Consider the following 9313-nt stretch of genomic DNA (forward strand, 5'->3'; position numbering starts at 1 on the left):
AAGTGATACTGAACTCTACATAAATCACAAGTATGAATTAATATATGACTAACCCATTTTTCTAATATGCCAAAATCTCTGAAATATTCCTTCCATGTAAAATCATAAGTATATACAAACTGTTTAACAAAGATATACAATGCTATGAATTTTATTCTTTCAAACATTTATACATTTAATTCTAAATTTTCCCAGGTTTGAAACATGTTCACCTACCAAGGAAACTATTAAACAATTTCACACAAGTTAGGAGGATATTATCCTATGTAATTTTGAGGTTGCTTAATCAGAATATTTGAAGCTATACTTTTCAGGGCAAGAAATTTTGGCTAAAAGGCTGACAGACTCCTAGCAGATTCACTTAATCCTACATCAGTGAGAACATAACTTCAAGATAGAGTGGTTAACAGGAGTCATCTAGTTCTCTACCCCCATGTCACTTTATTGGATTGTACATTTCTCTGGTTGTTAGGATATGCAAATAACTTTTCCACCTAATTCGAAAGACCTTTAAGCTTGATGGAATCTTTTTTCCTTTCATCTTCTTAGGCTTCTGCAAACCTAAAAAGTCTTAAAACAGTATCTAATTAAATTCTTAGTTATTGAGTAACAACCTTAATGTCATCCTCTTGGCTGTACTCTTCCAAGTGGAGTTTTTTCATTGATTTTAAAAGAAACATGGCATTCTCTGTTCAGATATTCATATGCCTATAGAAAAAGAAGTTATGTAACTTCTGTTACTTATGAGTTCAGTCATCTACAGAAGCAGAATGAAAAGATGGTCTTAGGGTAGCCTCAGAATTGGCAGTGCTACCTTATCAATTTCTAGTTAGTTACCCTTACCATGGCCTTATGACACATAACTATTTCTCTGTAAGTAGATCAATGACTGGAACTGAAGGTATGGGGAATTAAAAGGAAAAAAGCACAAGAAAAATATTCTGTATCAGTGCCATGCAATAGATATATAATGTGAGATACATAAGTAATTTTATAGTTTCTAATATATACATTAAAAACAAAAAGAAACAGGTGAAATTGGTTTTAATACATTTTATTTAACCTAATGTTAAATAGATAATACATTTTATTTATCCTAATGTATCTAAAATATAACTTCAAACATTATAACTTCAACTTTTTCTTCAATATTACAACTCCAAATATTATAACTTCAATATTATAACATCAATTCAATAGAATTATTAATGAGGTATTTTACATTCTGCATACCAAGTTGTTGAAATCTGGTATGTATCTTAAACTTAAAACACGTCTCCATCTAGACCAGTCATATTTCAAATGCTCAATAGCCATTGTGTTAGTGGCTACCATATCGGATAGCACAGTTCCATATTTTTCTTGTAGTGGTGACTATATGGTGTACATATTTGCCAGACTTCATCAGGCTATAATCTTAAAGGCAGCAATTTTATTATATGTAAATTCTGCCTCAATGAAGTTGGTTTTAAAATATGTACCGTGGTTTCTATTTCCTTCATTGAACCCTGAATAAGCTTATATTCAATTCCATCCAGATACAGTTCTTTCCCATCTTGTAAACAATAAATTTAAAGGTATAAGTAATCTCTACCTCCTTACCTGTTATATAATAATGGAGGGAAAATACAGAACCACATTGGTAACTCCTATCATTGGCTTTCCACAAATGCCCTTATGCTTCAGTTCTTACTAAAACAATTAATTGCTCTCTATCCATTTAAGATAGAGAGCACGTGACTAGCTCTTTCGTACAAAATTAGTCAATATCATAAATAATAGCAAAACACTCCTCATTAGAATCAGCAGTAAGACAAGAATTCCTTCTATCAAAATTAGTATAGAACATTATTAAGAATGTTATACCTATGTAAAAATAATACTAGCTATGTTTTGAGTACCTACTATGTATCAGGCACCATCTCAAATTTTTATTTAAATGTCATTTAATTTGCTCCTGATAACCCTGAGGTAGGTATTATCATCCCCAATTTACACATGAGGAAACTAAGGCTTGAAGAATTAAGTAATTCTCCCAATCTAGGGAATGACACAGCTAGGGAGCTATAGAGCTGGAATGCAAATCCATATCCTTTTGAATCCATGGTTGATGTTGATAACCAGTGACCTGTACACTACGTCTCCAAAGATAAGAATATGGAATCAGAGTGGTACATATTATAAAAGAATAAGCAAGAATACCAAAATTGTTGATTTCTGAAAATAGACTATTTTGAAAATCCAAAAGGATTCCTTGAAATGCTATTAGGAATAAAAGCACTTAATAAGACCAACTATGAATTAAATATGCAAAACAAATCAAAATGTTTCTCGCATATAGAAATTAACAGAAAATATATGGCGACAAGAAAAAGGACTTTACTGCAGCAACAAAAGCATAAAATTCATGGGAGTAAACTTAAAAACACAGACATAAGCTTCTGTTGAAGTCTCCCTTCACTTTATGAGCTTCGAGATATATGAAACTTGAAATGTGGACACAGTTTGGGCTCGCTCTCAGAAAGTCCCTGAGCCTTGTGAAAATCAGAAATTACAACTTTAAATGCAAGTTATGTAAATTTAGAAATGTCATTTAGAATTTTATGAGAAACCTTGACACATGAATTATCTTGTTGACAGTACTCAAGTGCATGTTGGAATTAGGAAGATAAGAAAGAGAAGGTTAACATTTTCACTCCAGTGACCATATGAGTTCTATATACAAAGAACACCATTAGAGATTAGCCAGTTGGAGCATGAGTTGTGTTTAAGTTTAAAACTACATGATATGATTAGTTTTATCACAATTATTGGGTATGTTTGAGAAGAAGGAATGAAAGGCTTTCCATGGTATTTTGAAGTTGAAATATGAAATTTCCTTTCGTCATTCAGGAATGTAACTTTAACCATGTTTGTGAAGCTCACAAAATTTTTAAAAATGTTTATGACAGGCTGTATAAATGTTAACTATTGTCCTGTAAGTCACAAAATATAGGTATTGGAGGAAAATCATGTATTCAACCTGCAAATAATATCTTCAGCTCTGTGTAAAGAAATGTATATCTTTATATATACTAAGTGAATATCCATTTAAGATAGAGAGCACGTGACTAGCTCCTTTGTACAAAATTAAGTCACCTTATTAGAGATTTTGGCTAATCTCTAACAAGTCATCCATGACAGGTCTGGGGCAAACAAAGCATAAATGTCCATTTCTTCCATGGACTCTGTGTAAATGTTATTAGATTCACCACACATTTACCAGTTTCTCCGCTTACCTTTGCTTTTTGCATCCTACTTCTTCCTTTCTGGTTTAAATCTCATCTTCGTGAAGTACATCATTTATTAATTCTTTCTCTGAGAATCTGTGAGAGGTCTGAACTCTCAGCACCTAAAAATGTCTATATTTCAACTTCTCTTTTACATGAGGGTTTATGTTTCTTTCTCAGAATGCCTTCCAGTTTTTTTTTTTAATTTACCTTCTTATCTCTGTAATCAGCTGGAACAATCTCATTTTAGACTTTCTAGAAATAATTCTAGTATCTCAAGTTCTTACTAATTCTGCTGTTCTGGGTGTCTTTCAACACTTCTCTCAAAAAGTTGATACTTGTAGAGGGTTAACTGATGAACACATTGTCAAGGAATCACCAATTTATTATTTTTTAAAAGGTCTGAATTCCTTTCATTAAATGTAGGAAGCTCTGGTCTGCAAGTAACAGAAAATTCAACTCACCAGGATTATACAGTGAGGTGATTCATTCCATATAACAAATTCAGAGTTAGGGTGACTCCAGGGTGGTTAATTTAGTGACTTAACAATGTCCCCAGAAACCCAGGTTCTTTCCACCTTTTTATTAGAATATACCTGGTCTCCTAGCTCTGTCCTCAAGCTTGCTTCCCTCATTACTGAAGAATGGATGTAGAAGTTCTATGTGTGTCTCTCAAATGCAGACAAAAGTTCCAAGAGGGTAAAGAGAGAGAATTTTTCTGATAACTCCTTAGGAGGAAACTTTTCCCAAAAACCCCACCACAGACTTTTCCTCACAGTTCTTAAGCCAGAGCCATGTTCACGTTCAATCTTTTTTTTTTTTTTTTTTTTTTTTGCGGTATGCGGGTCTCTCACTGTTGTGGCCTCTCCAGTTGCAGAGCACAGGCTCCGGACGCGCAGGCTCAGTGGCCATGGCTCACGGGCCCAGCCGCTCCGCGGCATGTGGGATCCTCCTGGACCGGGCACGAACCCGCATCCCCCGCATCGGTAGGCAGACTCCCAACCACTGCGCCACCAGGGAAGCCCCTCATGTTCAATCTTTAACCAATAAATGGTGAGGTGAACTGGGATTACTATGATTGACTAATCAGAGTTTATAATTGAATTTGGATTTGATAATCTTCCCAGGTTTGGTTACTAAGTGAGAAGGAGAAGGTTAATATTACATAAGCTATCAACAACATACTCTCACATTTTGATTTTCACTTTTCTTTTTCCTTTATTTCTTCACTCATTCATTCCTTTCTTCCTTCCTGCAAGGTGGAAATGGATTTGTAAAACATATTATTTATTTTGAAAGATTTATTTCTAAAACAGATCGACAGGAAACTTGTCTGATTCAAGGGCAGACTTTATATCTTGATGGGATGCCATGTAGCATGTTTTAAAACCTAATGTGATAGAAAGGCTATATTTTATCCCTGAGTTTTGCCAGAGCATCAAAAAGCTATATACTTGGAATGCATTTTTGTTTAGTCCCTTGCAGTTAATACTTTCTAAGATTCATTAGTGTGGTCTCAGCATTTATGGAGGGCCTCTACACATGATTTCCATAGGAAATCTACCGTTGCATTTTTTGTAGGAACATTATTGAAGATGTCCATGACATCTTTAGGTGTTTCCTATATTGTATTTTATTTAGGAAATATTTATATAAGCAATTATTCTGTGTCAGGCACTGTTCTACCTATTTCACCCATATTAACTCATTAACCTTCTTAATAACCCTATGAGTTTGTTACAATTATTACCTCCATTTTCAGATGAAGAAACAAAAGCATGGGATGTTAAACAAGTAGTTGAAGTTACACAGCCAGTAAGTGACAGAGCAGGATTTGAAACCCTATATGAGAAATTGTTTTCAGGACCCCATACCTGAAAACATTGCCCTCCCTAAAAAAATTTTAAAAGGCTTTTCTATATGGAGAAGATATGGAGAAGGTTAAATACATAATTCACTGTGTCTCCCCTCTTCTGTCTTCAGTGAATGAAGAATGTCTCATTTTTTATTCACCTGTAATAGTTGTATCAAAGTTTGTGAGCTTTACTACCCTTTATTTTTGTATTTTAAATGTTTATGGTATATGATGATCCAAATGACTTCTATTATTGTAAGTCTTTATAAAAGTGACCTCAAATTCTCAGCAAAGTAGATAAGGAATGTACATATAATTCTCAAAATGAGACAGATTGCCATCTATTAGGGTCCACATGACACAGAAATGTTTAATTACTTTCAGATACATTCCAGTCTTGAGATTTTATTCTTTTAGTCTCCCTTACTCTCAGAGCTCTATATTATACATCCTTAGAATGAAAGCCCCATGTCATTGTTCCACTAAACGAAAATTAGAAAGGGAACTATATTACTCAGTGCATGGGGTTTCTGTCTTGAAAAATATTTCTCCTGGCCAAGGGCCTTAGACTCTCAGTAATAGAATGGCTAATGCATAAGGCTAATGGCCCTGAGGAGAAAACTGGGATTTTTGTATATTAAAATCTTTTAGGAAATTTTGAGCCTTCCAACTTGCAAATCAAGCAGTTTAGGAGCAAGGGAAACCATTTCATCTTGTGAACGTATTTTATTTCCCAAGCAGACAGAGGAGTCGTCCTGCTGAATGAGTCTCCCAGTTTGGCTTCTGAGCTCTGGGGAAAGCATCTACTCACATCTTTATGAACCAAAAGTAATCCTGAGAAAGGAATTCCTTTCTGCCTACTCCCAGGGGAAAAGTTATACTATCTGGTTGGAGCTTTGGGAAAGATGTGAGTGACAATCTCCTAACTCTTTAAACATGGTTTTCTCTTGGTTATAGAAGGATGCATGAAAAAAAATAACAAAACATCACAAACAACCTAGCAATGTGTTGTGTAAGATAAGTATGACAGGTTGATGTCAACATAATATAAGGACTAAATCTTTGGCTGAAACTTTCTCTGGAACTCATTTCTCAGGTTGATGCTGGGCAGAATTCCAAGCTCCTCTCCATCAACAAGTTGGTTCCCCCTGTTCTTCTCCTTCTTCCCCAAGGAGTGCCTAGACACTATACTACAGTGTGGTATATGCAGTGCAGTGTATACCACACTGTAGTACATATTTACAGTATACATTTACTGCAGTATGAACGCAGGGATTCCAAACAGTTTTGTATATGAGAAAGGGGTGGCTCTAGAAAAGGACTTGGTAGGATATTCCTTTGTTTGGGATGCTCAAGCTGCTTGCTTCTCCCTTCATCTGCCTGCCTCTCATACATCCCTTAATACTCAATTTAGGCATCTTATTTCTGTGTCAAGAACCTTTCTTGAATCCCTGCCCTTACAGGATCCCTTCTATGTTGCCACGTGTGCCGCTGTATGTACTTTATCTTCGCGCTCACCCCATTGAAATTTATGTTTCCTTTTATATGACTGTTTCCACACTTCATCCTTCCAGACAAAATTTTCTGAGCTTTGGGATTTGTCTTACTCAGCTCTGTGCTAAGCTCATTTCAGACACCTAGTAGATAGATTTTACAGCCTGTCAGCTAAAATTTTATTGAAAATTATCATGAGTTCCCCATTGAAATTAGGAGAAAACATTAATCACTGGTGAGGTCTTCATATCTTAATTCTAAGGTTCCTAGCTCTCTCTCTTCTTTAGGAGAAAGGTCTACTCTTTATTCCATCTCCCATCTTTTGTATGGGTTGAACAATTTGAAATGACACATTATACAGAATGGAGTGATCATACGTTTCTGTTTACTGGGTCAACCTCTCAATTTGTCAAAATTCCTAAAGATTTACCCCCAAATTCTCACAAATGTGTTAATGAAAATGCATCATTAGTATCCAGAGTACCTGGTGTGTATATATATTTATATTGCCAATATTAATGTCAATCTCTGTAGAGATATCCTATTTTTGTTGAAAAACAGCTACTGACAGTTCATTTCAAGATGACAAATGAATGCTGACATTTATATTTATAGGTTTATAAATCAGTTACAAGGTTAAAAGTGATTAATTTGAGTAATCAAAAAATCCACGTATATAATGAAAATATTCATTTGGAATAAGTATGTACCTAAGATAATTTTAAAAAGTACAAGTTGGATGGAGTGGGAGAATTAAAAATGCAAAGTACTCACATTAGTTTATCTATAACCTATAAGGTTCTATAAACTATCAGTTTTTTGATTGCTAGGAAGGTGCTCAAGTTCAATGTTAGTTCTGTCCCCATCACCATCACCCCCACACTCTAGTATGTAGCTTAGAAAGTCACACTTTAATAAATATATATTAGGAAAAGTATTTTCGCTACTACTAATTAAGCCAAAGGACTAAACTTCCTGTGCCAAATCATACTTTTAAGGTTATATATGTGTGTCTCTATAATGTTTCACCTGAGTCTTTGGCACTATCAACCCCAAGAAATTGAGTGTATCTTCAGAACTATTAAGCCCAAAGCTCATTTGAATCATTACTAAAGTGATCCCAGCCTCAGCCTTGGTTATTGAGGATTGAGATACTGAAGAGATTCGGTTGTCCTCAAAACCCCCTTAAAATCTTTAGTTCTTTTAGGAAGCACTGCTCAAATCATCAAAATAGTGTTGAAGAACTCCACAGAAGATTTAGCTTCGGTACAATGGACTTGGTTAACTTTATCCCTCTAGTTTGCAACATTTCTTATTCTCTGTTATGACTTTTCCTCAGTGGTTGGACAAAATTTCTGCAAATAAATGTAAGTAGTATTCTAAGCAGGCAGGTTTCTGTAAATCACGTCCCCCCCTACCATCCTGGACAATAACGCAGTACTGCTGCCCTCTCAGGTAACATTCCCATCGGGCTTTTTCTGCCCAAGTCTCCCTACCGCCAACTCCCACCCACACACATTCAAGAATCCAAAACTTTGCCCAATTTGTGCTCTCCGTTTAAAATCCTAGCTCTTTTCTTTCCTTGGCAAGATTTTATGCATCCTTTAAGATTTATCTTAAATATAACATTTTACCGAAAAACTCCCTAAATTTCCCCTGGTGGAATGTTTCAAGATTTGCTATCTCTCAGGATACATTAGGTTATGCTAGAGTAACAAATAATGCTGAAATCTCAACGGTTCCTCACAAGAAAATTTTATTTATCATCACAACACGCGTCCACCATGGGTCACCTGGGTTCTCTGCTCCCTGCTAGCGCTCTTCTCACTCCACACCGATCATCTGTAACAGAGGTTGGCAAACTAGTGGGGCAAATCTGACCTAACACCTGTGTTTTCTTTTTTATTTTATTTTTTTTGTGGCCAATGATCTAAGAATGCCTTAAAAATTTTTAATGGCTAGAGTTAAAAAAAAAAAGAATATGCAACAGAGCCTATGTGTTGCCTGCAAACTCTAAAATATTTACTAGTTGGTCATTTATAGACAAAGGGAGAGAGTATGACAAAGCTTGGGCAGGCTCTTAAAGCTTTTATCTAGAAGTAAACACTTCATTGGCTAAAGCAAACCATGTGGCCCAACCTGACATAGGGGTTGGGAAAATATAATCCTTCTCATAGAAGGATAAGATATGAGTAAATAAAAGTACAGTCTACCCCACCTTCCAATATATACTTATGTTTCTTTATTTTGACAATTTTCTTTGTCTTTATCTCTAGTCTTTTGAGGTTTGGTTTAGCTGTTCAATAGGCTCTACAGAGTTTCCTCAAACTGTTTATAGTAATTTTTTAAAATCATGTTAATCATGGTGACTGACATTTGCTGGGTGTTAGGTCTATTTTGTCTCCTAGCTTGTGAGCCCCTCTTGGTAGCTCCAGCGTTTAGTCTATTGCCTACTACATAATAGATCCTCAATACACGTTTATCAAATGAATAAATAATTATCACCACACTCTTTCCTACTGAATAGAGAAGAAGAAGATTGATGTGAAGAACTTGACAAGAAGGAAAGACAGTGTCATGTTTTCTAAGATTTATTGGGCATGCAGTCCCAGACTTCTGGTTAAATGATAAATTATGTGATGGAGCACCGTATTAGAGACTAATATGGGGATGGTGCTGTATTCAGTGGTTCAGG

This window comes from Monodon monoceros, unplaced genomic scaffold, assembly GCF_005190385.1.
Source record: "Monodon monoceros isolate NGI ecotype Baffin Bay Population unplaced genomic scaffold, NGI_Narwhal_1 Super_Scaffold_14, whole genome shotgun sequence".
NCBI classification, from domain to species: Eukaryota; Metazoa; Chordata; class Mammalia; order Artiodactyla; family Monodontidae; genus Monodon; species Monodon monoceros.